The sequence below is a fragment of the Pelodiscus sinensis genome, chromosome 2, assembly GCF_052426305.1.
Source record: "Pelodiscus sinensis isolate ZL-2025 chromosome 2, ASM5242630v1, whole genome shotgun sequence".
Lineage (NCBI taxonomy): Eukaryota > Metazoa > Chordata > Testudines > Trionychidae > Pelodiscus > Pelodiscus sinensis.
The window spans coordinates 16,078,677-16,106,156 of NC_143053.1; the positions used below are offsets into that span (position 1 = coordinate 16,078,677).

At 48.1% G+C, this 27,480-nt stretch overlaps 1 protein-coding gene and 1 long non-coding RNA gene across 2 annotated transcripts in view; both read left to right on the forward strand.

The window, feature by feature from the left end:
- KCNQ3 (potassium voltage-gated channel subfamily Q member 3) overlaps positions 1 to 27,480 on the forward strand; it is a 271,766-nt gene that overhangs the window by 172,410 nt on the left and 71,876 nt on the right. The gene's annotated exons all lie outside the window — the stretch shown is intronic.
- Positions 10,345 to 27,473, forward strand: LOC142826932 (uncharacterized). The gene is made up of 2 exons (XR_012901209.2): positions 10,345 to 10,686; positions 27,293 to 27,473. It is a non-coding gene; the product is annotated as an uncharacterized LOC142826932 (long non-coding RNA).

Consider the following 27,480-nt stretch of genomic DNA (forward strand, 5'->3'; position numbering starts at 1 on the left):
GCAACCAAAATCCCTTCTTCTCAGCAGAAAACCCAAAGCTTTAGTTAGTTTCGAGATGGTACATATTTGGGAAGTAGCTACTTTCCTAAGGGTTTTTTTCCCCATTGCTCAGTTTCTCCTGCTTAACCTTGCAGTGAAGTCCCAGTTTTATGCTTGATGAGAACCAGGTCTGTTGACACATAAACAACTGGTGTGGTCACAAATTTTGCCTATGGCTTCACTGAGGGGTCAGACAGGAAAGAGAGCGACAGCAAAGAAGAACACAAATCCCTGGAGAAATGAGAGAACGTGACTAGCCTGTGTAAAAGGTACATGGAATCATTCAGTCTGATAAATGCATGAGTTTTTTTCCCCAGCTCAAAAACACCAACTTGACATTTGGTCTCATATTTATCATCGGTGAAGTTAATGGAGAGTTTGGCTTGCTATAAAGGATAAAAAAATGTCCAAGGAGGCAAAGAGCTCAGACCATTGAAACACAGAAGGCCCATAACGCACGCATGATGAATATAGTCTTTACAGAGTATTAGGTCACAGATCTGGCAGCTGACATTTTAGTTGGATGAGCTTCAGCAACCTATGCTAAAAGAAGCAGATACATAATTTTCTAATGGCCTGACCCAACACCCACAGAAATAGGCAGGAGACTTTGTGTTCACTCCAATGGGAAATGGATTGGGACAGGGATGGAAGTAAAAGTGAGCACTTATTCACAGCTCCTTCTGTTAACAGGACAGTGTACTGAGAGAGAGCTTCCCCTTCTACTTCAGTTCACTTTGTTCACTGGATTCGGCCCATACTGAAAAATAGACACAGTCCAGACTTGTAGCCAGTTGCCATCTAAGCTGGGAACAGAATGGACCCCAGGTTTTCATTTTAAGTTATGTAGCTCAGTACGTATCATGGTCCAAATTGTACATTCAGTTTTTAAACTGCATTGAATGCCACATAAAAACTAATGGTACATTAGGACCCTGGGTAGCATGGTAAAAGGAGGACTACTACTGCACCAGAACAGAGCAAAGAGAAGAACAAGAACTGCAAAAGATGAGAGAACAAGGATAGAGAATTTCCAAATGTGGCTTGGTCTTGTTTTGTGAAACACCCAACAGGGCTATAAATTTGCTGTTGCTGTAAAATGCAGTTCCTAAGGGACGGCAATGCAGTCATAGCCTCAAAACACAGCGAAATATGCACAATAATCAAGCACCGTAAAATCTGCCTGCAGGAAAAAGCACATTCATCTCACATGGAATCTATGATGCGGTTTATTTCTCGTTCATAGTGTGATATACTTATAGAAGCACCTTTCACCCAAGGATCTCAAAGCAATTGACACACACCAGTCAACTCAGCCTGATTGTATCCATCTGAAGTAGGCAAGCATTGCACCCCAATGGCAGAAGCCTGCTAATGACTTGTCTGGGGTTATGGAGTGAATCAGAAGAAGAGCTGGAAAATGGAACCCAGAAGTCATGACTCCTATTCCGTCTGTGTGCACATGCTTAAGAACTCAGTGATGATCAGCTACTTAACACTGAGGCATCCCATCAAGTAATTGTGAAAGGCAAAGCAACATGATGGCAGTAAGGAAATCAGGTGCCAACCAGTATTTGCTATAGTGCATGATGATTCTAACAGCCCATTATCTTCAAATTCAGTGAACCTGCATCCTCAAAGCACAGATATTCACTCAGCCCAGATGCTTAAGTGGCAGTTTCGCCCTTGCAAGTTGGCAGTTGATGCTAATTAAGATTGCTCTAGTCTAGTGTTTCCCAATTGGTGCTCCAGGGAACCCTGGGGTTCCGTGAAGCAAAACTAGGGGTTCTGTGAGGAGCTGGCACTCCCCTTCCCCCTCTAAAAGAGAGAGAGCCAGCTAGCCAGCAGAGGCATGGGCAGCGAATTGTATGGGCTCATGGTGCCCATGTTACAGCAATATTTGGAACTGGAGTGGGCCCTGGACCCCCCGCGCATCCTCCTACCCCGGTCCCAGAGCGTCTCTCCCCAGGCCCTGGCCCTGGCCCTGCCATGCGCAAGCTTCACTGAGCTCCTCCTTGCTGGCTGCTGCTGCCCTTCGCAGCATGCTCAAAGCGGTAGGCGGGGAGATTCCCGGGCGTGACATAACGTCACATCCCGAGATTTTAAAACTGCTGGGCGCTGCGTTGCGCCGTGTGGCTAAGTTGTGGGTTCAGAGTCCGGGGATGGAGCGCAGAAGTTAGGGGAAGGGCTGGGAGAGGAAGGGGCTTGTGCAGAGAGAGAGGGGGAAGAGAGGAGAAGGCACCAAAAGGACAGGGTAGAGGAGAGACAAATGCCAGGGGGCCAAGTGCAGACAATGAGGAAAAAGGCAGGAGGGGAGGTGTTAGTGGGAGGGGTTCAGGGTGATGCTGGGAGGGAAGAGGGTAAGGGCATTGGGGTCTAGAGGGGGGAGGGAGAGGTGCTGGGAGAAGGCTTGAAAGAAAGGGTGGGTATGAGGAAGGCCAGGATGGAGCAAGTCATGTGTGAGGGCACAAGGACATGAGGGGAACAGGAGCAGAGGGTGGTGAGGGGGTGGGCATCAGGGAAAAAGAGGGCAAAGGAGGTAGGGGCAGTGAGGGAGGAGGAGGCAACAGGAGGGTGCAGGAGTAAGAGAAGGTGCAAGTGCCAGGAGATTCTGGAGTGAAGCAGAAGGGCAGACACCTGCAGGGGAGGGACCACCACTAGAGGAGAGATGCAGGGCAGGTTTGTAGAGGGATGTGTTAGAAGAGGGGATGAGGAGAGGTAGCTCACATGATCAGAGTGGGGCTACTGGAGGAATGGGCACAGGGAGGAGAGAAGGGCTGGAGAAGGGGGACAGATTGTAGGAGGGCTAAGGGCAGTGAGAAGGGCAGAAGTCAGGACAGCAGAGGAGGGTGAGGAGTTGGGAGGCAGCAGGCACCAGGGGAGCTGATGGAACAAGGGGAGGAGACATGGCAGCAGAGAGAAAAGGTAATGGTTTATGAGATATTTATTAATAACTTGGGTGCCACAGTGACACATCCAAACAAGCCACATGAACTCAGTACTGGTGCACAACACAATTCATTTTGCTCATGCGAGGAAACTCTTAGGCTATGTCTACACTGGCGGATTCTTGCGCTAGAACATCTTGCACAAGAGTTCTCGTGCAAGATCACGTCCACACTGCCATGTGCGAGCTGTGCTTTTGCACAAGAGCATCTATGGCAGTGTGGACGCTCTCTTGCCCAAGAAAGTGCCAACAGCCATTTTAGCCATTGGGCTTTCTTGTGCAAGAAATTCATGTTGCCTGTCTACACTGGCCTCTTGCGTAAGAACAGTTGTGCAAAAGGGCTTATTCCTGAGTGGGAGCATCATAGTTCTTGGGCAAGAAGCCCTGATTTCATACATGAGAACATCAGTGTACTTGCGCAAGAACACACGGCCAGTGTAGACAGGAAGCAAGTTTTAGTGCAAGAGCGGCCGCTTTGGCGCAAGATCGTGCCAGTGTAGACACAGCCAAGGGGAGGGAGGGAGAGAGGCAGGCAGGGGCAGGGAATCAATGCTAGCTCAGCATGTCTGCATGGTTTGGGGGAAGGTGGAGGTAAATTGAGCTCAGCTGGGTTGCAGAGTGGGGAGGTCCGGGGAGCTGAGCTGAGCTGAGCTGGGCTGGGCTGCGAGGTGGGGGTGGAGTTCCGTCCCCCACTTCCCTCCCAGATCCTGCACCCCATCCCTATCCCACTCCTTGGCAGCTCTGCCATCCACCCTAGCACCTTGCATCACCTTGTCCGTGGCCCCAGCACCCTGCCTCACACCCCAGGACTCAGCACCATCCTGACCCTGGCCCCAGCACCCTGCCAACCACGCTAGCACCCAGCAGCACCCTGCCAGTCACCCATGCAGGGCCATGTCCCTGACCCCAGCACCCTGCCACGTGTCTGCCCCAGCACCTTGCCACAGCACCCCGCCACCTGAGTCAGCATCCTTCCACCCAGCAGCACCCTAACCCCAGCCCCAGCTCCCACTTTCACTCTGTCCCCTGCTCCCACCAGCACATTTGGGATCACATTAGTGAGGCTTGGGGTTTTTTGGAGGGTTGTTGGGTTTTTTTGCATCTCACTTGTGTGGCCCCAACTGACTTTTCTGTGGGTCAGTGACCCTTGACTCAAAACAGGTTCCTTGCACCTCTCATAAATAAAGACAATGCTGAAACCTTTTGAGTTTGACATAATATTTTATTTAAAAATGAAGCCTGTCCAACAAGCCCCCATTTGGGGCCAAACCCCCATCTCACTGCAGCATCATAACACTCCTGCACCACCTGACCCCAAATCTGAGCCTATCATACACTGGAACCTCCTGTCCTAAACCTCTTACATCCCCAAACTCCTGCATCCCCACATCCTCAGTCTTCTGCCACAACACTCCTGCACCATCCACACATCACAAATCTGTGTCCTGAGCCCATCATACTCACAACCTTCTTGCCCTGAGTCCCTCACATATCCAGCCCAAACTCCTGCACCCTAACATCCACAAGCCCATAGCTTGCTCAGCAACCCCAACCTTCCACCTGAGCCCAACACTCTTGAGCTTGGAGCCTATGAGGCCTCAAGGAAGAGGGTGGAGGGGGATCTTGGGGAAAGAATGTGATTTTCATGCATTGGTGGGGATTTTCATGAATTGATGGGTCCCCCCCCTTTTTTTCTTGAGAAACCTAGGGGTTCCTTGAAATTCTGAAAAGGGTTCCTCAGCCAAATAAAATTGGGAAACACTGCTCTAGTCAGAGCTCCATTAAAACACGTTTGCATTTGCACACATTTTTACTAAACCGTCTGATCCTTGTCATAGAATCATAGAGCTAGAAGAGACCTCAGGAGGTCATCAAGTCCAGCCTCCTGCCCAAGGCAGGACCAATTCCAACTAAGACACCACATCCCCAAGACTTGTTTCAAAGGGGATGTATGTTGGAGGTGGGAGTGGTGATGGCCAAGGGCCTCCTAAGCAGCTTCATGCTCTGTAGTGGTAAAATACATTAGTAAAAATTCCTCTGCTATTTGGGGAAGCGGGGAAGAAGGGGTCTGTGTGGTGACAGGAAGTGGCAGCATTTTTCTAGACTTCTCTGTGTGTAACAACAACAGTGCTTCTACTAAATTATACTACATTTCATTTAAAGATGCTCTAAAGCTTCAATGGGGTAGCTTAGTCTGTAACAGGAAAAACTTGAACAACAAATAGTCTTTAAAGTGCTACCAGACTAACAAATCTGTAGATGGTATGATGAGCTTTTGTGGGCTGTGCCCACGAAAGCTCATCATACCATCTACAGATTTTGTTAGTCTTTAAAGTGCTATCAGACTATTTTTTATTTAAAGATGTTCTTAGTTTTCAGCATCAATTAGACTCTAGAACATCCTGTTTTTGATAATAGCGCTACTTCCATTTCCCACCTGGGTAAACTGAGGCTAAAAAGACTCAGGACTCGTTTAATTTCACTGTGAGTCTGCAGCAGAGCCAGGAATAGAATCAAGTAGCTCAGTCTCCCAGTTCCTTGAACTAACCACTAGACTCTCTTTCTCTCACTGGCAGTATGAGAGTTTTGTAGGAAGTGCTCCCTATTGAGTGCTCCAGCTAACGGTACATTCAGAAAAATGTGTATAAATGAAGTGATGTGAGTCACAAGGACATTGCCCTAGAACCTGACACAAATCCGCAATCTCAGGCGTGAAGAATAAACAATATCAATATAGTCCCAATGTGAACCCCCAGGGGCAACCCTGAGTATGGAATCCTGTGGTGAATGACACAATGATCCTAGTTTCTGATATAGCAACGTAAGGCTGGAAGAGATCTTGAGAGGTCATCAAGTCCAGACAGCTGTGCAGAGGCAGGACCAAGTAAACCTAGATCATCCCAAACAGTTGCTTTTCTAACCTCTTCTTAAAAAACCTCCAGTGATGGGAATCCCACACCTCCCAGTTATGTTCCAACCACAGTCACGGTCTGTGTGCTTCCTAAAGGCAAGGACTGCTCCAGTCACTAGCAGCGGACTGCCGTCCCCAGGCTGCAATATGGAGAAGGATGGTAGCTATTCCACTGGAGAGTGCCTTCCCACAGAGGAATTCTGGAATTATACTTCAGATGAATTCTCTTGTCATGTAGCTCCATGCCAGCCACCCTACCCCTCATGCGGCTTGGAGCATGAGGCCACCATGCAGCTGTTATGACACAAACAAGTATCAGGAGTGGTTTACAGAGAAATTAAAACAACCAGGAGTCTGGAGGCACCTTTAAAGACAAACATTTATTTGAGCATAAGCTTTTATGGGTGAAATCTACTTAATCAGATGTATCAATGCCCAAATAAATCTGTTTGTCTTTAAGGTGTCACCAGACTCCTCATTGTGTTTGCAGATATAGACTAACACGGCTACCCCTGAGAAAAATTAAAAATACATCTGACCGAAAGGAAATGACATCACAGAAGCAATTCACATTATCGGTTGCCGATATCCCATATGTTATTATTTCGCTTTGACATGTGATGTGTCGGGTTGATTTGGGAAAAGATTCTTTTACTGGCAAAGAACACTAATGGAGCTAAAATCCAAACCGTGTCCAGAAGAACGTGTTGCGATGACCTTTAAGAGCACTGCTGCACTCATTGACATTAGTAGCTGCTCAGAACATCTGCCGTAGGCCTACGCCATCGGGAGATCAGTACTGACTGTTCTTCAAATACTGTGCTGCCAGAAGCTGGGTAGCATTTGGAGAATTAAATAAATGGAGATCACTTATAAATGAATAAAATATTAATCACTGCAGGAGAATGAAGATGACCTCTCATTGTTTGAAACTGATGCCCCAGTATTAGTAGTTTTCCCTTTTGTCTGGATTAGGTAGTAAGGAAATATTCAGGGGTGTACATTAAGGACCATAAACCACCAGTATTAGTAGTTTTCCCTTTTGTCTGGATTAGGTAGTAAGGAAATATTCAGGGGTGTACATTAAGGACCATAAACCATCAGTCAGGTGAGTTACATCAGGAATGGATTTGGCGCTAAAGTCTTTGGCAGATTATGTTACCTGAGGGCTAGATTTTGGTACTAGGAGTTATTGCTACTGAGTTCACCTATGAGAATAATTGATGGTTTGGAGTTTGTGGCTAACCTGAAAAGAAAAAAAAACAAACAATTTTGGGTCAAATGATGTATCTTTTTTAACAGAAATAAGAACTCAAATTTTCTTTTTGTTTGTTCAGTTTTCGGGGGCTTTTTTCTTCCCTGCTCCCTGTTAAATCTAGCTAAGTTTCTAACTGAAAAGTCCAAAATATTTTGTTTCTAAAATGTGGAAAGGAAATGTTTCAACTTTTTCCAATTTTTTTTCTGGTTCGTTTGTTTGTTTGTTTGTTCAGCCAAACCTGTTTGGGGGAAACCTGACCTGAATTTGCAAGTGGTTTTGGTTAACCCACAACTACGTTTTTAGCATTTTCAACTAAATCCTGAAAAAAAAATCCCTACCGCCATACCTCAGTCCTAAGCAGTGACTCACTTTTTGTGCTTGAGTAAGTCACATGACAGCTCTGCTCTTCACTTCATCTGTTGTAAAATGAGTTTGCCTGCCGCATTGGACATGCTGGGATATGAAACTCATTCATGTTTATAAAGTGTTTATTACATTTTGCACTTCCCTGAGTGTGTCTGCCTCTGTTTCAGACTATAAAATTATATATTTTTACACTGTAAACTCTTGGGGACAGGAACAGTCTTCATTGTGTGTATACAGTGCCTAGCACAATGGGATCCTATTCCACCATTAGAGGTTGTATGTACTACTGCAGTGTAAATAATAACAAATTATAGACAACAAAGACAGTAGCTTATGGAGTCCTGCTATGTTTCCCTGGTTAGTGCAGAAATAGAGCTAATCGTGATCAGACATGATCTACACTGACTCTGTTATCTGAAGCTCAGGGTATTTTGGTTAAAAATGTTAGTATATATGTTCCATTTAATAAAATGTGTGACACTGCAGTGAAGGGGAGAAGTGACTCTTAAACAAAGATGCTGAGCATTTTCGACTTGGAAACCCATGTTACATTTTTTTTTCTGTTCGCAGTGTGGTGGGATTGTATTACTCGAGTAGTATAGAGAAAGATCCTAACTGAATTGCAGTATTTTATCACTATTACTTGTTTATACAGCGGCCCAAAGTGTGCTGAGTGGTGTACAGACAGTTAAAACAGCCGTGCAATCTTTATAGCACAGGTGGGCAAAATCAAGCCCCGGGGCTAGATCTGACCTACCAAGCATTTCTCTCCAGCCCACGCAGCTGATTAGCAGAGTCTGTATACTGACAGCCAGCAGCATGTGTTCAGTTGCCCCTCCCCCCACCTTGCTCCAGCCTACAGCCCAGCTGCTCCAAGGATTCTCCAGCTAGCTGTGCACAGCGGGGGAGAGCAGATGAGGGAAGTGGGGAGTACTGAAGTCAGGGTGTTCCTCTGCCCCTGCACCCGATCTCTGCAGAGAGAGTGAGAGACACAGTCAGCAGAGCTGCTCCAATCTGAAGTGTGGATGGTAAGTGACTCCGGGCAGTGCAGAACTGGGGGAGGGAGACAACCAAGCAGGACAGATTTCCCTTAAAGCAGCAGTTTCCAACCACTGGTCTGTAGACTGGCAGTGGGCCATGAATCCCTGCCTGCCAGGCAATGCCCCCAGCTGCTAGTCAGCCCCGCCCGCTTGGGTTCCTCATGTAGCATCAGGGTGAGTGGCCCAGCAGGCAACTGGGTGAGCTGCAGCTAAAGCCAGGGCTGCAGTGATGCTTCCCCTACTGGGGCAGAGGCACCTTGCCCCCTGTTCCTGCTCTGTTGGCGGCTATGCGGCCCAGCTGGCAGGGCTGTGTGATGGGGAGCAGCAGTGCTTGGCCCAGGCCAAATGCCACGTGGAGCCCAGCTGGCCCAGCACTCAACCGGGGTGGTAGCCAAGTTCCACATGGCACTTTGCCCCAGCTGGGCACTGTGGCATTCGGGCTCCATGCAGTGCTTGGCCCCGGCCGAGTGCTGCATCTGTGTTCAACAGGGACCCGGCTGCTGCGACGCTCAGCTGGAGCCAAGTGCCATGTGGAGCCTAGATTCCATGGTGCTCAGCAGGAGTCTGGCATGCTGCGGGCTACATGCAGTCCTCCCTCTGTGCAGGGAAGTGCTCTGCATTAGGCTGGTGGCTGGGAGGCACTGGCAGGGCTAGGTGAGGGGGGCGGGGCAGGCATGGGGACTGGGGGGGTCTGAGATGGGGGAGCTCACAATGAGGGGCACTGTGACATCCAGGGTAGGGAGCTGGCACTGGGGGATATTGGGCGTGGGGCTAGTAGTGAGGGGACTAGGGGGCAGGGCTGGCATTGGGGACAGGGCTAATATTGGGGATTGAGGGCTAGTACAGAGGGACCTGAGGGGATTGGGTGCCTTGGAGCTCTGGAAACAGGAGGCTGGTACTGCGGTGTTTGGGGCAGGAGGGCTGGCACTAGGGAACTCTGAGGGCGAGCAGCTGGCACTGGGGTGATTGGGTGCAGGGAACTCTGGGGTCAGTGGCTGGTGCTGAGAGGGGGTAGTGGAGGGGTGAGGGGCTGTAGGGATTGGGGCTGGCACGGGGGGCTAGGGTATTTTATACCACGGACCGTCAAACATATTCACAAACTTTTGGCAGACCAGTAACATTTTATTTGCATATTTGAATATTCATTTACATAACAAATAGGCAAATATTCGAATAAAATGTTACCGCTCCACCAAAAGTTTGTGAATGGGTTTACCGGTCCCCGGTATAAAAAAGGTGGGGCTCCACTGCCTTAAAGAGGCAGAGCATGGCTTCTTTCAGAAACTTACCCAGCACCAGCCAGCACACGCACTCTGTGTCACTGTCACACACACAGTCTGTGCCACAGTCTCTGTGCCACATACACACTGTCTCTCATATATACCCAGCCACTGTCTCTCATATACACTGCTGCACGCACTCAATCTGTCACAAAGTCTCTCTCAGGCACAAAGTGTCTTGCACAAACTCTCTTTGTAGCCCCCATCCCCATCCCTTTTGTCCAAGGGCCCGCCCCTTCCCGGGGGCCTGGAGCCAGCCCATAACCAAGTATAAAAAAATCATCAAGTAGCCTCCCTGCGAAAATTGTTGCCCACCCTTGGATTAGATGATCTAACAGTCTCTTCTGGCCTTACAGTCTGGCCTTACAGTCTTTTCTGCAAGTGGCATGTGGCACTAAGTAGCCTCTGATGTTTGCATGAGCAGCCTGCTTGATCCCAGAACTAACACTGAGTGAGTGGGGGTGGCACAAGGGGAGCAGCTCAGACATGCAAAGGGGCTGGCTAGGACCAGAACATTAGTCCTGCAGAGCAGGGGTGGGTGTGGCAGTGACATCACAAGACCTTTTGCAGAGCCTTATCTTATTGGCTAAAGGACATTGGGAGGCAGTGACCTCACAAAAAGTCTATGACAATGGCCAGGTAGGACAGGCTGCAGGGCAGGGCAGGGCAGGGCAGGGGCAATCTCAGAGAGCCCCCAGGCTTTGCTACAGGGAGTCTCCTTCTTGAGGCCTGCCCTTGAGGTCTGAGAGAGGATTCGGGGTAACGAGCATGAGGAGGAGCCTCTTTGGTGTGTTCTCCTTTCCTAGAACTAATTGAGCTAGAAGACAGACGTCCCTGAGGAGAAGGTAAGAGCCTGTGAGAGCTTTGGTGCTGATGCAGCCTGATCCACCTGGTGCTGGCCAAATGCAAGTCATGGAGAGACACTAAGTTACATTGGGAGAATTATTTTCCCACTGAGGCCTTGTTATCACTGGGGACATTGGAATTTGTCTTTCACTTCTGTTTCCCCATAGCTTCCTGCTCACGGCTGACTGGATGAGCTGGGGGAGAGGCCAGTGACAGAGAGGAGACTTAGGACTTCATTGTTCTCTTTAAGGCCCAGCAAATGAGCAATTAGCTGCTTGGGGAATTGTTCTGCTTCTCTGCATTGGTTGGCTCTGAGCAGTTCCTGATTCACTCTGTCAATTGGGTGTAACAATCCTCTCCTATCTCATGGCTAGGGAGGTGGGGGTGCTGTACAGGAGCCATGTGAGTTTTGCTAGCAGCAGCATGTAATACAAGGCGTCGTCTCATATGGAGTTATTACAGATGGCAAGGGGGAGCACTAGAGCCCTGTTCTTCCAGCCCTCCATTGTGCGGCTTTCCATGGTAACCCAACAACCAGCGCACACAGGGCCAGAAGCAGGCAATTCCTCCTGGGGCCACTGAATAACTCTGCAGCCTCACATGTCCCCGTTCTTCTGATTATCTGACTTTTGGAAGATCTGATCTGGCCCCCGTCCCAATTCAATGTAACAAATGGGGCTCTGCTGTGTAATAGCTGGAAAATTCAATTTTATTGGTATTTTATTATGTTTAAATCATTAAGAGGAGCAACTCCTTAGCTAAGAGGCAAGCAAGATATGGCCCACCAAGACTTTCAGTCTAGCCTGCGGCCAACCTGCTGGGACCCTAAAGCAGGGAGCAACCCCAGAGCTCAGAGCAGCTGCTTCATCTACCTCTCTGCATAGGAGAGAGGGGAATCTTTTGCTTGCTGCCCCACCCTCAGCGCAGTTGTTCAGCTCCCATTGCCTGGTTTGCATTGGCTGCTCCTACCCCCATCCTAATCTCTCAGACCCCATTTGCCGGAACCAGCCAATGGAGCTGATAGATTGTCCTGGGGGCAGGGGCAGTGCATGTAAATTCCACCTCCCCATTCATGCGGTGCAGAGAGGCACATCGAGTAGCTGCTCTGAGCTTGGGGCTGCATCAGGGAGGGAGCCTGGCACAGGGTCCTGTTGGGCTGTTGGCTGGGAACCACTTAGGTAAGCACCTCCCAGCCAGGCACCTCACCCCTCCCACATCCCAACTCCCTGCCCCAGGTCTCCACCCCATCCTGCTCTAGTTCACCACCCAATACCTCTCTACCCCGGCCCCAGGTCACAACTTCATCCCAGACTCTACAACCCCTCCTATACCCCCCCCCCAGGCCAGAATCCTCTTCTGCACCCCTATTCCCTCCTGGACCCTACACCCCAATACCCTGTCCCATGTCACAACACCCTCCTTCACCTAAACTCCCTCTCACACCCCATACCCTCTCCTGTATACCAGTACCCTACCCTGAGCTCCCTTCTGCACCCAATCTCCATCCCAGACCCCACATGCCCTCCATAGAAAAGTACAGCCTTTGACCACTTATCAAAACCACGCAGTGCCTCACCATCAAAAAATATTGCCCACCGTGCTTTATAGACACAAGCTTAGGCAAGAAGCAACAAGTGAGAGAAACGAGTGGGGTGGGGAATAGTTATAAAATTAAAAAAAAAACACAAGCAGATGACACTAGTTTTTTTTAAGAACAAAAAGGAATGAGAATTGTGCACAATGCGGATTGGAAGTGAACCCCTTGAATGGATTTCGGTTTGTCTTCTCATTTTTGAACATTTGATTTTTGCCGATGCCATGGTTTACCATATCGGAGGGCAAGGTCAGAGCACATCTCCACCTCCAAGTTAAATTCATAACATTTCCAACTGCCGGCTACTTGGCTCTGTGGCTTTAATGTTAAAACACTTCCCTGCCTCCCTCAAAGGCAATCACGGCATTGGGAATACATTTAAACAAACTGTCCCGGCCCAAAAATGTTATTAGAGAAACAAAAATTCCGTCAGTAGGCAAGGGCAGTTTTCTTTGAGGCCACATTATGCCCTTGGTCTTCCAGTCTCAAAGGCTGAACTGTTCCTGATGTATTCTGATAACAACAGTAGTAACCTTTGGAAGCACTTACCAAGGTGTTGAATTCCTAGGATCCATGGTGCGGTGATTATTTATTCATGTATTAGACCTTGACTATGTACTGTTGAATCCTACTTGAAATTGAATATATGGACACCCAGTACATTTTTCTGGTGGTCAAGAGTCGATAACTTGCTGTAACCTGAAGAGCAAAGTGTCTGTGAGATACAAGGTCTGAATTTCAACTCTACCACAAATTTCAATAAATATATCTCCCTGTTGGGATCTAAATGACCATGATCTAAGTAGAAGCTGTAGGTGAGAGCAGAATTGAGCCTATAGGTTTTAATATTTAAACTCTGGATGGGAGAAAAGTGGCATAAATATTTAAAGGCATTCAGAGAGGGTCTATTTTAATGGTTTTGAAGTGTGAATACAGTAGACTTCTGATAATCCGGAACCTATGGCACCTAGGTGGTGCCAGATTATCAGATATGCTGGACTATCAGGAGGTACTATAAACTGGTTATATATATACTGTATACATTATATACTTTATATAAAGTGTTCCTAACCCTTTTTATTGTACATACTGTATACAGAATACTGTAATGTTTTAGGTTTTTTTAAGCCTTTTTTACTCTTTTTGCTCAGTTCAGCTGCTGCTGCTGTTACCTTGTGACTCATTTTTTGCCAAAGCTCACTCACTAGGCTCTTGCCATTTTGATGCCGGACTATCAGGAGTGCCGGACTATTGGATGCCGGACTATTGGAGTTTTGCTGTATTTGGTTTGCTGAAGTGAGAAGTCACCAGCTGAACCCCCCTCCCTTTTTTTCAATGTAGATTTTTTAAAGCCTTTTTTGTTGTTGTTCCTCTTCATAGAAATGTTTTTGGTGGTGGGGTAGATAGATAAGGTAGCAAGAAGTGTGCGGGTAGGGAGGAGGAAGAGACAGTATGAGTCCTAGAGAAACTTCTTACTGGGTTATCACTAGGAAGACTGACAGGTGCAAAATCCCCTACAATAATTTCTATGCCTGTTTCCCAGCAGTACATTTTCTGTTTGGTTCTTTGAATCTGCCCCTTTGCTTACATATTAACATGACAGTTGTCAGGGGCGCCAGTTCAGATTTTGGTGGGGAGCTGACCTGTGCATGCCCTGATAAAGGTGATGAGAGAGTGAGAGCATGACGGGGGGTGGCAGGTGAGGAAAGCGGCTTCAGCAGTGTTACTGAGCATGCTCAGTACAAGCCAAGCAGCAAATTGGGGAGGGGCAGGAAAGAACCGATTCCATTTGCCTTCCCCCCCCCACACATATTACCTCTTTCTAGGGCTACCAGAGTACTGGAAAATTCTAGGGTGGGTTTTTTTTTGGCAGATAACTTAGCAATTAGCGGACAGGAACACTGTATATAATTCCTACATAAAAGAAAGAAAATTTAAATAAATATTAGACTCAGCTCTGATATTAACATGTTCTGAATGGCAAGTCACTTAAGGAACAGGGGTTTGCTATATAGTCTTAATTTCTTTCTAACTGCAGAGATAGAGATAGAGATAGAGAGAGAGAGAGAGAGAGAGAGAGAGAGAGAGAGAGAGAGACTGACTGTCAGGACCCCTGGCTCTCTCTCAGCTCTGAAAGAGGAGTGGGCTCTTTCAAAGGCAGAGGCTCCTTTATCAACTAATTGAATAGTTGATGGAAATCCCATCAACTATTTGATTACTTAATTAATCTAAATTTAACATCCCTATTCCAACCCAGATACCGTTCAAATGCCAGAAAAGACACAATACTAGACACAATACCTGTGGTTAAATCTCTCAGGTGTGTCACTGCTACATGAAAGGATCTATGGCCTTGTAAGAGGGTAAAACAAATACCCAAAGTCTGCACATTGGCCCTTGCAACACAAAATGGTTTTGTCCCTTTACGGGGAGGGAAACATTTGGCCAAGCAGGGATGGGGATGGTGCTGGAGAAGAGTGGTTTAGGATTTGGTTCTGTGTCCCTGAGAGAACCACTTCTCTGTTGGTCTTGAGACCATCAGTGATGACTTATATTCGTTTGGGAGCTGGTGTTCTCAATGGAGGAGTCTCAGGCTACGTCTACACTGGCCCCTTCTTCGGAATAGCCATGCTAATTTAGAACTTTGGAATAGGGAAATGCGCGGGGGATTTAAATATCCCCCGTGGGATTTAAATAAACATGTCCGCCGCTTTTTTTCTGGCTTGGGGAAAAGCCAGAAAAGAGCGTGCAGAGTGGCGCGATCCTCCGGAATAAAGCCCTATTCCGGAGGATCTCTTATTCCTATTTTCAAGAATAGGGCTTTATTCCGGAGGATCGCGCCAGTCTGGACGCTCTTTTCTGGCATTTCCCCAAGCCGGAAAAAAAGCGGCGGACATGTTTATTTAAATCCCGCAGGGGATATTTAAATCCCCCGCGCATTTCCCTATTCCAAAGTTCTAAATTAGCATGGCTATTCCGAAGAAGGGGCCAGTGTAGACGTAGCCTCAGTGTCACATCCAGGGTGTGGGCAGTCCAGCCTCATGGATAGGGCCTGAGACAAGACTCAGAGCAGGAATCGGACAAGGGCCAAGCATCCTGGCAGAGTCAGGGACAAAGGTTAGAGTCATAAGCCAAAGACGAGAGTTAGAGCCAGAGTTAGAAGGCTAGGAACTGACCTAGTTGTAAGACAACTTTTGGGTTTCTCTTCCATGCTTCAGTACTGTGCTTGGACTGGGTGTAGGGACCTTGCTGGAGCACTGCTAGTCAGGCCCATTGTGGATGACATGTCTTGTGGTGCTTGGCTCGACACAGCTCACAAACTGTCAGTTGCTTCTCAGCCAGAACTGCTGGAGGTAATGTGGATGAGGTAGTCTCTGAAGGACCAACAAACCCAAGTTCTAGCCTTATGCATTTTCATCCTGGGCTTTGACCTTTCTTACATTACTTCATGCTTACTTTGGCAAAACTCCCCCTGTGTGTTTGAGTTTCATGAGCTACCGATGTTTCCAGGCTCTCTAGTCAGCGGGTCCCTAAGAAATGGGTTGGATGTCTCAAGGTTGGCTCTAGCAGTTGAACTAATCCGTCAAGTCTGCATTCTCAGTGCCACACTCACGTGGTATGGCAAGGCGAAATGTTTAAATAATAAAGCTACACAGCACCCCTGTGCCCAGTGGATCTGCTGAGATCCAGAGCACTTACAGCTGGGATTTCAAAGGAGTGAGGTACAAGTTGAACGTCTTTTGTTCGGCATGATTTTAGTTAGCCAAATGTCCACTTATCATGGGTGTGCCCAAGTTTCCCGCAGTCCCATAAAGTTTGTTTACAGCCACCAGTCCTAGAGTACCACCCCCAGGCAAATCTGAACCTGGGACCTTGGTGCAAGAGACTCTACAGCCTGAGCTATAAAGCCAGTTGGTTTTCAACTTTGGCTATAAAGCTCACTTGTTCTTAACTCTCACTATAAGGGATCTAAGTGCCACTATATGGGACAGTGAATCACATCCTCTAGGTGTGTGGGTTACACTAGCTCTTTGTTAGGTACTATTATTTAGTTCTAATTTACCCCTAAATGTCTTCTAAGAGTTTAGTAAGCAGGGGGAACATTGGTAATGCTGATAGACAATATTAACCTCCCAATTTTGAACACCAGAGAAACCTGGAAATTCTAGCTCTAACCCAGGCGAGGGCAATAACACAGCAGTGGTTCATCAGGATGTTAAATTGCGTTTAATCAGCTAATCGAATAGTTGGTGGAATTTCCATCAACTACTTGATTAGTTGATAAGGGAGGAAACTGCAGAGCTGCAGAGGGGTTAGCCTTGGGAGCTAACCCTACTGACGCTCTACCTTTTAAATATAGTAAAAACCAACTTTTACTACATTTTGAAAGATAGAGTCACAGTGTGAGACTGGATGCGAGCTGGGACTCAGCTATTCCAGCTCGCACCTGGTCCCCCACTGAGCCTCTGCCTGCTCTGACACCCCCCCTCCCCGCCATGGAGATGGTGCTTGGGGGAACTGGCTTTTAAGCCAGCTCCCCCAGCACTGGCTTCTGCTCTCCCTTTCCCCCCGCAGCGGGGCAGCAGGAGGAGGGAGAAGTGGCTAGTTGTGGCTAGTCGATAAGGCTTATCGGGTACTCAACTAGTCACTTTCATCCCTAGCCAGAGTTAGCCCATGGTAGGCTGTTGCCACTATATTTACCTGCATTGCAGCTGGTACCTGCAAATCTCAGCTCCTGTTGGTCGTGGAACATTGTTAATGGCCAATAGGAGTGGCGAGAAGCGATGGGGGAGATAACCCTGACAGACTGGATCTGGCCTGCGGTCCCATATTTGCCCACCTCTGCTCTAAGCCACCTTCCCTCCCACCTGGGGTGCCAGTGGAGTTGAGCCCTTTCTTAATAGCTATTTGATTGCAGTATCTAATTCAAGTTAAATTGTTGCTGCCAGCTCTGCCTGAAAATCCTCCAGTGCTGTTGACTGTCAAATAACATTCGTTTTCCTCTCAACGATTCAGTTTGGCTGTCACATCTTGGCTGAATTGAGCTGTAGAATTGGCAAACACTGGACAAGCCACTGGACAGTTTCAATTTCGTCTGCATAAGCTGGCTATAAAGCAGCTAGCACAAACATCCCAAGCTAATGTCTGGGTCTGGTACCAATAGGGTTGGCCAAAAGTAATTCATATGCCTCGAACATAGATTGATCTCCTCATGAAAGTGCCCTGATGATGGAGGTTTACTGAACCATTACATATTAATAATGTCAAACACACCTAATTTCACTGTCACTTTTGTTTTAATTTTGAATGTAGGCAACAGGTTTCTAAATCTTTTTTTAATTAGAGGTTTATTAAGGTATTTAAACTCTAATCTTGAAAATGGCTTTGGCCCAGGTAGCTATGTAAGTTTGCCAAAGAGCATTCCTTATCTAAAGTGCTTTCCTTCTTTGTGTAGATAATGTGGCCACTGAAATAAATATTTAAATCCTCTGATCCTGAATTTAGATTACATCAAGACCAGAATTTGGCCCATACTCTTTTTTTTATGGCTTGTTTCACCCAAGAGTCCCATTAACATGTCAAAGTGATTTTCTGGTGTATTACTTTAGTATTTAATCCAGTTACAGTGAACACTTCATGTCAGAAATATTAAACATTTGGACATTGTGAACTTTCTTCTGCCCTGCAGTTATGGGCTTTGATTCAGAAAGCACTGACTCAGAACCATGGAGAGATGGGATGGTACAGTGGTTAAGACCTTGCCCTGGTTCTTGGGTGATAAGGATCTCATGCCAATATAAGGATCTTGTTATCTTGTGTAAGTCTGTCCCTTAGTTCACCGTCTACACAGTGAAGATAATGATATTTCTCTGGAGGTACAGTAAAACTCCGGTGGTCCGGCATCCAGTGGTCCGGTATGCCTGATGGTCCGGCACCAACTGCAACCTGGAAGTGCTCCGGCAGCTGCTTCAAGTTGTTAGAGTAATTGATTAACTGCGGCTGGATCCACAGCCGACACGCAGTTAATGTAATTTTCCTCTCTACTGCCGGGAGGGGGAGGGGGCAGGGGAAGGTAGGGGTCAGTGGGAGAGGGGGAGGCGGAGTAGGAGGGGGCGAGGGTGTGCCAAAGCAGCCGCATTCAGGACGTTCTGGTCAGTTACAGTCACTCCGGCTGGATCCACAGCCGACACACAGTTAATGTAATTTTCCTCTCTACTGCCGGGAGGGGGGGGGCAGGGGAAGGTAGGGGTCGGTGGGAGAAGGGGAGGGGGAGGAGGAGCCTATCACCTGCGGATCTACCCGTTCCCACCGCCCCCCCCCCTTTCCGGCAGTAGAGAGGAAAGTTACATTAACTGCGTGTCGGCTGTGGATCCAGCCGGAGTGACTGTAACTGACCAGAACGTCCTGAATGCGGCTGCTTTGGCACACCCTCGCCCCCTCCTCCTCCCCCTCCCCCTCTCCCACTGACCCCTACCTTCCCCTGCCCCCTCCCCCTCCCGGCAGTAGAGAGGAAAATTACATTAACTGCGTGTCAGCTGTGGATCCAGCTGGAGTGACTGTAACTGACCAGAACGTCCTGAATGCGGCTGCCTGCCTGTCACCGCCTCTCCTCTTCCACCGCTCGCAGGCTCTGCCTCCCTGCAGCAGGAGGGAGGGTTTGGCACACCCCCGCCCCTTCCCCCGCTTCCGCTCCGACGAGACCCGCCCCTGCCAGAGTACCTCCTGATAGTCCGGCATTTCTGATAATCCGGCACCACCTGGGTCCCAAGGGTGCTGGATTATTGGAAGTCTACTGTATTGTGAGAACAAATTCATTAATTAGTGTTAGATTCTAAGATGCTGGGGGTGCATAGCCTTATGTGGACCTGTGTTAAGAAGCATTACAGGAGTCCAATAAATTTTCTGTATGATCTTACTTTGAGTTGTATGGGCCAGAATCTTAAATTCACAGAACAAAAGAATGATGTTCCATAGCCTTTGGACAAATTTGCATGGGGATGTGAAGTCTCACAAAGTGCTTTTGTTGGCTTGCAGCCAAGTGTGATACCTTTACTCACATCATTATTTGAGCATTTCCACTGATCTAAGGCATGTTACTTAGATCAGATCTGTACTACACAATACATTTGATTTAAGATATGCAATTCTTGCAACAAGAATTGCATAGCTGAAGACAACATCTTGAATCAAATTTCTTTGGTGTCCCCACTGTGGGAGGCTGATGGGAGAAATTCTCCCGTCGACTTCCTTTTCTCCTCACAACTCTGTGGAGTGCTGAGGTCGATGGGGATGCCATCAGAGTTAAATTTTGTGGGTCTTTACTAGACCTGCTAAATTGAACCCTGGAAGATTGACCTCTGGAGTGCCGCTCTTCCCGTAAGTATAAACAAGGCATTAATTGTGTCATAGTTACACCCCGTGTTCCCTCTAAGATTTTCCATTCATGAGTGGAGTGAGTTTTGTCTTGTGCACCAATATTAAAGTCATGTGCACTTGTTCGGATGTGTGCCACCATGGCAGGCACCCAAGTTATTAATAAATATCATATATATTAAATGTTATGGAAGAAAGAATATTAAGATTCATAAAAATGGAAATCCAGTACTTTACATAAAAAATAATGCCCAGAAATATTCCAGTATGTGCTAGACCAGACAGAAAACCTTTTCTCCTTGTAAAACCAAGCCAAAAATAAATTGTAAGATAAGATCTGAACCCCCTTTCCACTGCCTTGTGTCAGTCAAGCGCTTCATATTGATAATATGAAAAAAGTGAGGGTGTAAATTAGACAAGAAAATGGAAAGTGTAGAAGGTGAGAAAAACAAGGGAAGGATGGAGGGGAGAACATGAGAGAACAAAACCCAGAATTAAAAGAAGAGGGAGAAGTTGTAGAAGAAAGTGAGGAAAAAAGGAAATCCAAAAATTATTAGAAAAATTACACCAAAAATTATGTATGTTTCAAGGGAAGGAAAGATGGAAAGAAAAGAAAGAGCAGAATTAACAGAACACAGACATGGTGGAGATTTAATATAAAGCTGCTTTAGTGCCTGAATGTTGGACTGCATAGCAATAAAAAGTAAAATATAGGATAAAACAGACTGTGTGGTGCCGCACAGCTAGCATTGTTTATCGAAGGCAGCAAAATATTCAGAGCAGGGGTGGTGTGAACAGGACCGAGTGGCAACAGGAAGGGTTTTGAGTCAGGGTGAAGGAGTATTTGGAAAGAGAAGGGCTCAGAGCTATGGGCAGTCTGGCTAGGAAGGATTTTTTTTCGTGGTGGGAGGAAGGATGGATCATAAAAGAAGGGGAATGTTTTTGAGCTGAGGGGAAGGAATTCTGAGCCTGGTTGGCTCAGCTAGGAGTGGCTAGGAATCAGCCTAGGGTGTGGGGCTCAGATGGAAATAGGTTTCTGCGAGGATACGAGGACATATGGCAAAAAGAATTTTGTTCTTAGCTAGGCTGGCAGAGTTGAGTGGATGTGAACTGGCGGGTGGGACAGACAGCCCATCGGGGATATTAGCGGGAAGGACAATGAGACTCAACTAAGTACTGGAAATAAATATTAGCTCCTCGAGATACACATAGGGATAAATACTATTTTCACTGTCCACCCTAATCACTTTTTTGGACTCCCCCTCTCTGTTTCAATTCACTTTCAAAAACTGGCCCTGCTGTGGGGTTGAGCTGGGGAAGGGGGCAGCAGGGGATAGCCTCCTACCTGCAGCCCCATCAGTTACTTTGGACCCTGCTAGTGTCATTAACAATCAGCGGCGAGGTCTGTAGGGGGTGGGGGAGGAAAAGCCCTGCATGGGGCTAAAGAAGCAGGCAGAGGGGAGCCGGGCGCTGCTGGTGGTAGGGCCATGCCTGGGGTGGGGACATAAGGGCTGGATCCCGGAGCTCACTAGCAAGGTGTGACCAGCACCTCTCCTCTCTCCCACATGCACACAAAGTGACCCAGAGCCACCGCTTCTTCCCAGTGGACTAATAACTACAGTCCTTTCCCCCTCCCTGTCACCCTTCTCCTCTTCCCAAACCAACCTGCGCACACACTCACCCGCCACACTCAGCCACACCTCACTGGGGTGCCTTCCCACTGCCACTCCTGCCCCCCTTTTGGGGGAGAGAGGCGCAGTGGTTGCAGCTCAGGGCGGCCGCTGGAGCTGGAACCAGGGCCACGGCCTGCTAGCCGGGCCGCGTGGCTGCTGCCAGAACTGGAACCGGAGCCACAATGAGGCTTCCCTAGCAGGGACAGCCTCATGGCACCTCAGCTCCAGCCACACACATGGGGCCCACCACATAGACCCCACTGCCACCAGAGCAGGAATGCACCACGCCGATCTGCGAAGGAGGTGGGCGGCCGTAGAATTGTTTGTGTGCGGCTGTGCAGGTGCGCGCCTTACAGAGAACTATGGTTACACTCTCTGTCAAAGGCAGCATGAGGACACTTATCAAAGGGGTTTTAAGAGGGTTAGTTAGAGAAGGATTTAAAGTGCCTTGGAGGTTAAATGAAACTGCTGAACATGCTATAATTCTGACCTTCGGTATCAAGGCATGGAGAAAATATTGACTCTGAAATGAGAAAGCTCCAACTAACCCGACTCTGCCTCTGTGTTTTATCTCATCAACATGTGTGTTTTGTACCTTTCTTCTATCAGTGAGAACAGGACTGTGGAACTCATCCCTATGTTGGATAGCACCCAGGGGAGCCAACAGTCTGTGTGGGCCACTGGCTAAGGTGGGGGGTCACTCCATGCTCCCAGAGGGGGTGGGGCCTTGGGCACTGGCTCTGCAGCTCCCATTGGCCAGGAACTTTGGCCAATGGGTGTTGTGGGGCAGTGTCTGCGGGTGTGGGTAGCGCACAGAGCTGGAGGGACATATTGCTGCTTCCCTGGAGCTGTCTGAGGTAAATGCTTCCTGGAGTCCACATCCCTCAGTCCCTCTAGGTCCCCCATCCTCTTCCCCAACCTTGAACCCCTCCCACACCCAAACTTTCTCCTAGTCTGCATCCCAGCACTGAGCCCCCTCCCACATCCCAACTAGAGATGTAAAATCCCAGGGTATGTCTACACTACCCCGCTAGTTCGAACTAGCGGGGTAATGTATGCATACCGAACTTGCTAATGAAGCCCGGGATTTGAATTTCCCGGGCTTCATTAGCATAAAGCCGGCGCCGCCATTTTTAAAAGCCGGCTAGTGCGAACCCCGTGCCGCGCGGCTACACGCGGCACGGGCTAGATAGTTCGAACTAGCTAGCTATTCCGAACTATCTGTACACCTCATTCCACGAGGCGTACAGATAGTTCGGAATAGCTAGCTAGTTCGAACTATCTAGCCCGTGCCGCGTGTAGCCGCGCGGCACGGGGTTCGCACTAGCCGGCTTTTAAAAATGGCGGCGTTGGCTTTATGCTAATGAAGCCCGGGAAATTCAAATCCCGGGCTTCATTAGCAAGTTCGGTATGCATACATTACCCCGCTAGTTCGAACTAGCGGAGTAGTGTAGACATACCCCCATTTAGTTCGTTAGCCAGTTAAATGTAATGTTTAACCAGTGAACTGATGAAAGGGGGTGTGGACGGGAAGGCTGCTCCAGCCCAGGCAGGCAAGAGCAGCCCCTCCGCCATACACAGGCCTGGCCCACCACCAACAGGCCAAGCCCACCACCGCAGCTCCTGACGAGCTGGAGTGCCCCTGTCTGTGGCCCAGTTGGGATGGGTTCGCCATCAACAGGGGCTGCTAAAGGCCTCATCACCCCCCCCCCCACACCCCAACCTTCTGCCCCAGCCTGATGAAAATGAGCAAGTGTGCGAGGATGGGGGGGGAGCAAATGATAGAAGGAGGGGGTGATGGAATGAGCAGGAGATAGGGCCTTTGGGAAGAGACAGGGTGGGGAGCTCGGGGCCTGGGACAGGACAAGGGTGTTCAGTTTTGTGCATTTAGAAAGTTGGCAACCCTAATCGAAGAGTTTGAAAAGAGCTGGCTGAGAGCTCACTGGTCCATTAGGATACGTCTGAACAGCAACATTATTTCATAATAATCAGCATTATTTCAAAATAACTTAGTCTGCGTCTACACAGCAGGCAGTTATTTTGAAATAATGTCAAAATAGTGACAAGCTGGAGGACTTCTTACTCCTGTAACCCTCATTGTATGAGGAGTAAGAGGAGTCGGAGGAATAGCGCTCTATTTTGAAATAAGTGCTGTGTAGGCGCTCCCAATTTCAAAATAAGCTATGGAATTGACGTAACTCAATTTGCGTGGCTTATTTTGAATTAAGCCCTGCTATGTAGATGCACCCTAAATGTTGATTTTCCACAAGTCTTAGACTCTAAGGGTATGTCTACACTACCCCCCTAGTTCGAACACGCGGCACGGGGTTCGCACTAGCCGGCTTTTAAAAATGGCGGCGCCGGCTTTATGCTAATGAAGCCCGGGAAATTCAAATCCCGGGCTTCATTAGCAAGTTCGGTATGCATACATTACCCCCCTAGTTCGAACTAGGGGGGTAGTGTAGACATACCCTGATGAAGTTCCAGAAGACTGGATAAAAGCTAATGTGCCAAAAAAAAAAGGTAAACAGGGTGACCTGGGTAATTATAGAACTGTCCGTCTTACATTGAGCCTGGACAAAATAAAAGATCCTTGATACAGAACTTTATTAATAATGAAGAAAAAGAGAGTCATGCAAATTAACATAGGTTATAGAAAACGAATCCTGTCTAACTTAATCTTTTTTTGAATGAGATTACAGGTTTGGTTGATAAAGGTAATAGTGTAGATGTAATATACTTAGACTTTTGTAAAACATTTGACTTGCTACTGTGTGACATTTTGATTAAAACTCTAGAATGATATGAAATGATCATGGCACATATTGAATGAATTAAAAGCTGGGTACCCAATAGGTCTCAAAATGTAATTGTAAATGGGAGACAGTGAGTAGGTCTGTTTCCACGAGGTCCCACAAGAATCAATTCTTGGCTCTATCCTATTTAACCTGCATTGAAGTGAGTTGGAAGAAAATATAAAAATGATCACTGATTAAGTGTGCAGAAGACACACAAAGAGGAAGGAGATACGCTATAAGATAAAAGGTGGAAATTATTTTGGAGATAGTCTATGGTCTCTGCTGTAGGTCAGACTGGTTTATCATAACTGTCCATTCTGGCCGGAGAATATCTGAGGTCCACCCAGAAGATGGCAGTGGTAAATGTAGGTTTTATTGGTGACGAGACAGGCACACAAATATCATGCATTATGCATTATTACATGGCAGTGCCTGTTTGCAGTATGAAAATAGAAACATCTCCTTAATGTTCACTGTGGAAGACAGGAAGGGCTCATTTTCCCCCTCAAAAGTGTACAGCTTTGAAAGCATCCCTAGTTTAAAATACAGATGTTAGATATAGTGCAACTGAATAGTCATGTAGCCACATGAAATCATAGTGGTTACACGACTATTCGATAGCCCCAGCATAGTTCCTTCTAATGTGCACATCTGCATGGGCGCATACCAAGAATTTGAGGCCCGCCCACCTTCTCAGCAGAGCCTCCCAGTGGCTGCTCAGCTGCCCTGTTGCAGGGCCGGCCTTAGGGCTGGGTAAACTAGGCCCATGCCCAGGGCACCATGGCCAGAAGTTGAGAGGCAATAGGGCATAGGTGTTTGGGCAAAGGGGATGGAGGGTACTGGGCAGGGGGGCAGTGTGGCAGGACATGCTAGAAGCACTAGGTAAGCGGTGGGGGCACAACTGGAAGGAAAGTGCAGGGGTTGGGATGAAGGGGGCACTGTGCAGAAGTTAGGAGCAAAGGGGCACAATGCAGAGGGTGTAGGAGTAGGGGAACACATGGATACAGGAATGGTAGGAGCCAGGGCGAGACTGGGTGCCAAACTGGGTGCATGGATGCAGGGTCATGCACCTTGTTAATTATCCCTTGTTTTAGTATTTTTTCCTTATATAATTTAAATTATATAATTTTGTTATCCACCGGCGGGTGCCACAGTGGCCAACAAGCTCACATGACATCAGTATTGGTGCACAAGACATAACTCACTCTGCTCACGGATGGAAAATCTTATAGGGAACACTGGTCCCCAGGGGCAGGGCAGGTAGCCAATGCACTCCTGGCCCCACTTACTGTTGCCAGGTGTCTGGCTTTCTACCGGACAGTCCGGTATTTGCACCCTCTGTCCGGTAGAAAAATTCAGAAAATACTGGACATATGCAATGTCCAGTATTTTCTGAATTTCCGGCTGAGTGCCAGATGGAAGCCTGGCAGGGGCGGGGGAGCGACTGGGAAGCGGGGCCACAATTGGCGCTGGGAGCCACTCCTCCTGCCCGGCTTCTACTAGCAACTAGAGGGAGTGCCTGCCGGGGGCGCGGCCGGTTGGACTCCGACTGCGGCCAGTGGCTGCACCAAGCCCCCCCTCCCCTCCGCCAGCTTTGCTTCCCACTCCACTTCCTCTGGCCCCCCTCCACCCGTCTAGCCCCCCCCAATCCCCGAATCCCCCCCAGCTCTGCTTCCGCCCCCCCTTCCTCCCGGCCAGCCCCATGGCCCCCGCTCCCCCGCCATCCCCGCCTCCCGCCTCCTGCCCCCCTTCCTCCCGGCCAGCCCCCCGGCTTCCCTCCTCCCCCCCGCCTGGTGCCTCCCCCTCCGCCCACGATCAAGTGTGTCTGGTATTTTTGGGGGGGTCTACCTGGTAACCCTAGCCCCACTCCCGGGGAGCCCCCTGCTACTCCGCACTACTGCCTCTTTATCAGAGGCAGCAGTGCGGGGTGACAGGTGGGAGCTTGTCTGCAAGGGGAGCCAGTTTAAAAACCAGCTCCCTGTGCAGACCAGCTGCGTACCCCCTTGTACTGCTGCCTCTGATACAGAGGCAGCTATGTGGGGTGGTAGCAGCCCCTGCCCACAGGTGTCTGAGCTCCCCACAGACACAGGCTGCTGTGGGGATGTGGGTGAGAGGCAGGTCTGCGGAGCTGGCACACGCAGGAAACCTGCTTGAAAGCTGGCTTCCCGCATGTATTGGTTCCAGCCTGTCCCCCTCACCCTCTGCACTTCTGCCTCTCTATCAGAGGCGGCAGCAGTGGGGGAGGGTAGATGGATCCAGTGCTCATGGGGAGCCCGCTTAAAGCCAGCTCCTTACCCTCACTGACTTCTGCTCCCCCTGCTTCACTGTCTCCATATCAGAGGCAGCAAGGGGAGGGGGAGTGCAGGTAATCAATAAGATTAACTGATAGGACAAGGCATCCCTAATTTAAAAAATCAGGATTATTAGTATAATCCTATTAGGTCTAATGCCCAGTGCCTACCCACAAACCACAGCGGCAACCCATAGTTCATCTTATTTAAATTAAAGCCCTTTTCAGTTATAATTACCTCTTTGAATGCAATTTGATCAATTCATTCTTGAGAGAGGTATAGGAGCCACATTATGTAGCCTTCTGAATTTTGCTCAGGCAAAAATATCTACCAACCTCCCAACCACCTTTCAAGCTCCAGTTTAAAGTAATGCATCTGCAGTAGCTCCTAATTGATAATGTGCTTCCTATACCAAGAGCTAGAGACATTTCAAGTGCTCTCAAAGAAATGGATGATGAAGCTTGTGAGGAGAATTCAGAAATACAAACTAATCTCTTCCAACAGGGTAGAGAAGCTTTTTGCTTAACCTTTTTGTAATGGCTTGGTAATGAAGCCTTAGTAAAATAACATGTTTTAAAAATCAGCTTCACAAATGGCTGAACTGTGGAAAGACCCCTGTGCTTTGTGGGGAACTGCTAACTCATTTACAGGGTCTAACTTGCTGATAACCTCTGCAGCTGGATCCACAAAATACAAAGCAGCCTTCTTTGCCTCAGAGGTCACAGAGGAGATTACACTCCATCACGTCACAACGCACCAAAAATATAAGCCTGTTTAATTTTTTAATTCCCCCAAAGGGTGACATCACAACAAGGCCCCGCTCTGGAGCAACTGGAGTGAGTAACAGAAGTGAATCATATGCTTTAATTTTTCAGAAGTTGCTCCAAGATCAGAATGTGAAAACAATGCTACAATTAAATCCCAAGATGAAGCTCTAATATCAACGGTTTACTGCATTCTAATGTCATTGCAGGATCAGAGCCCTGTTCCCTCAATGTCGCTATGGTAGAATATAAAATTAATTCTGTCCTGTAATAAAATCCTAACCAAATCTTATCTGCTT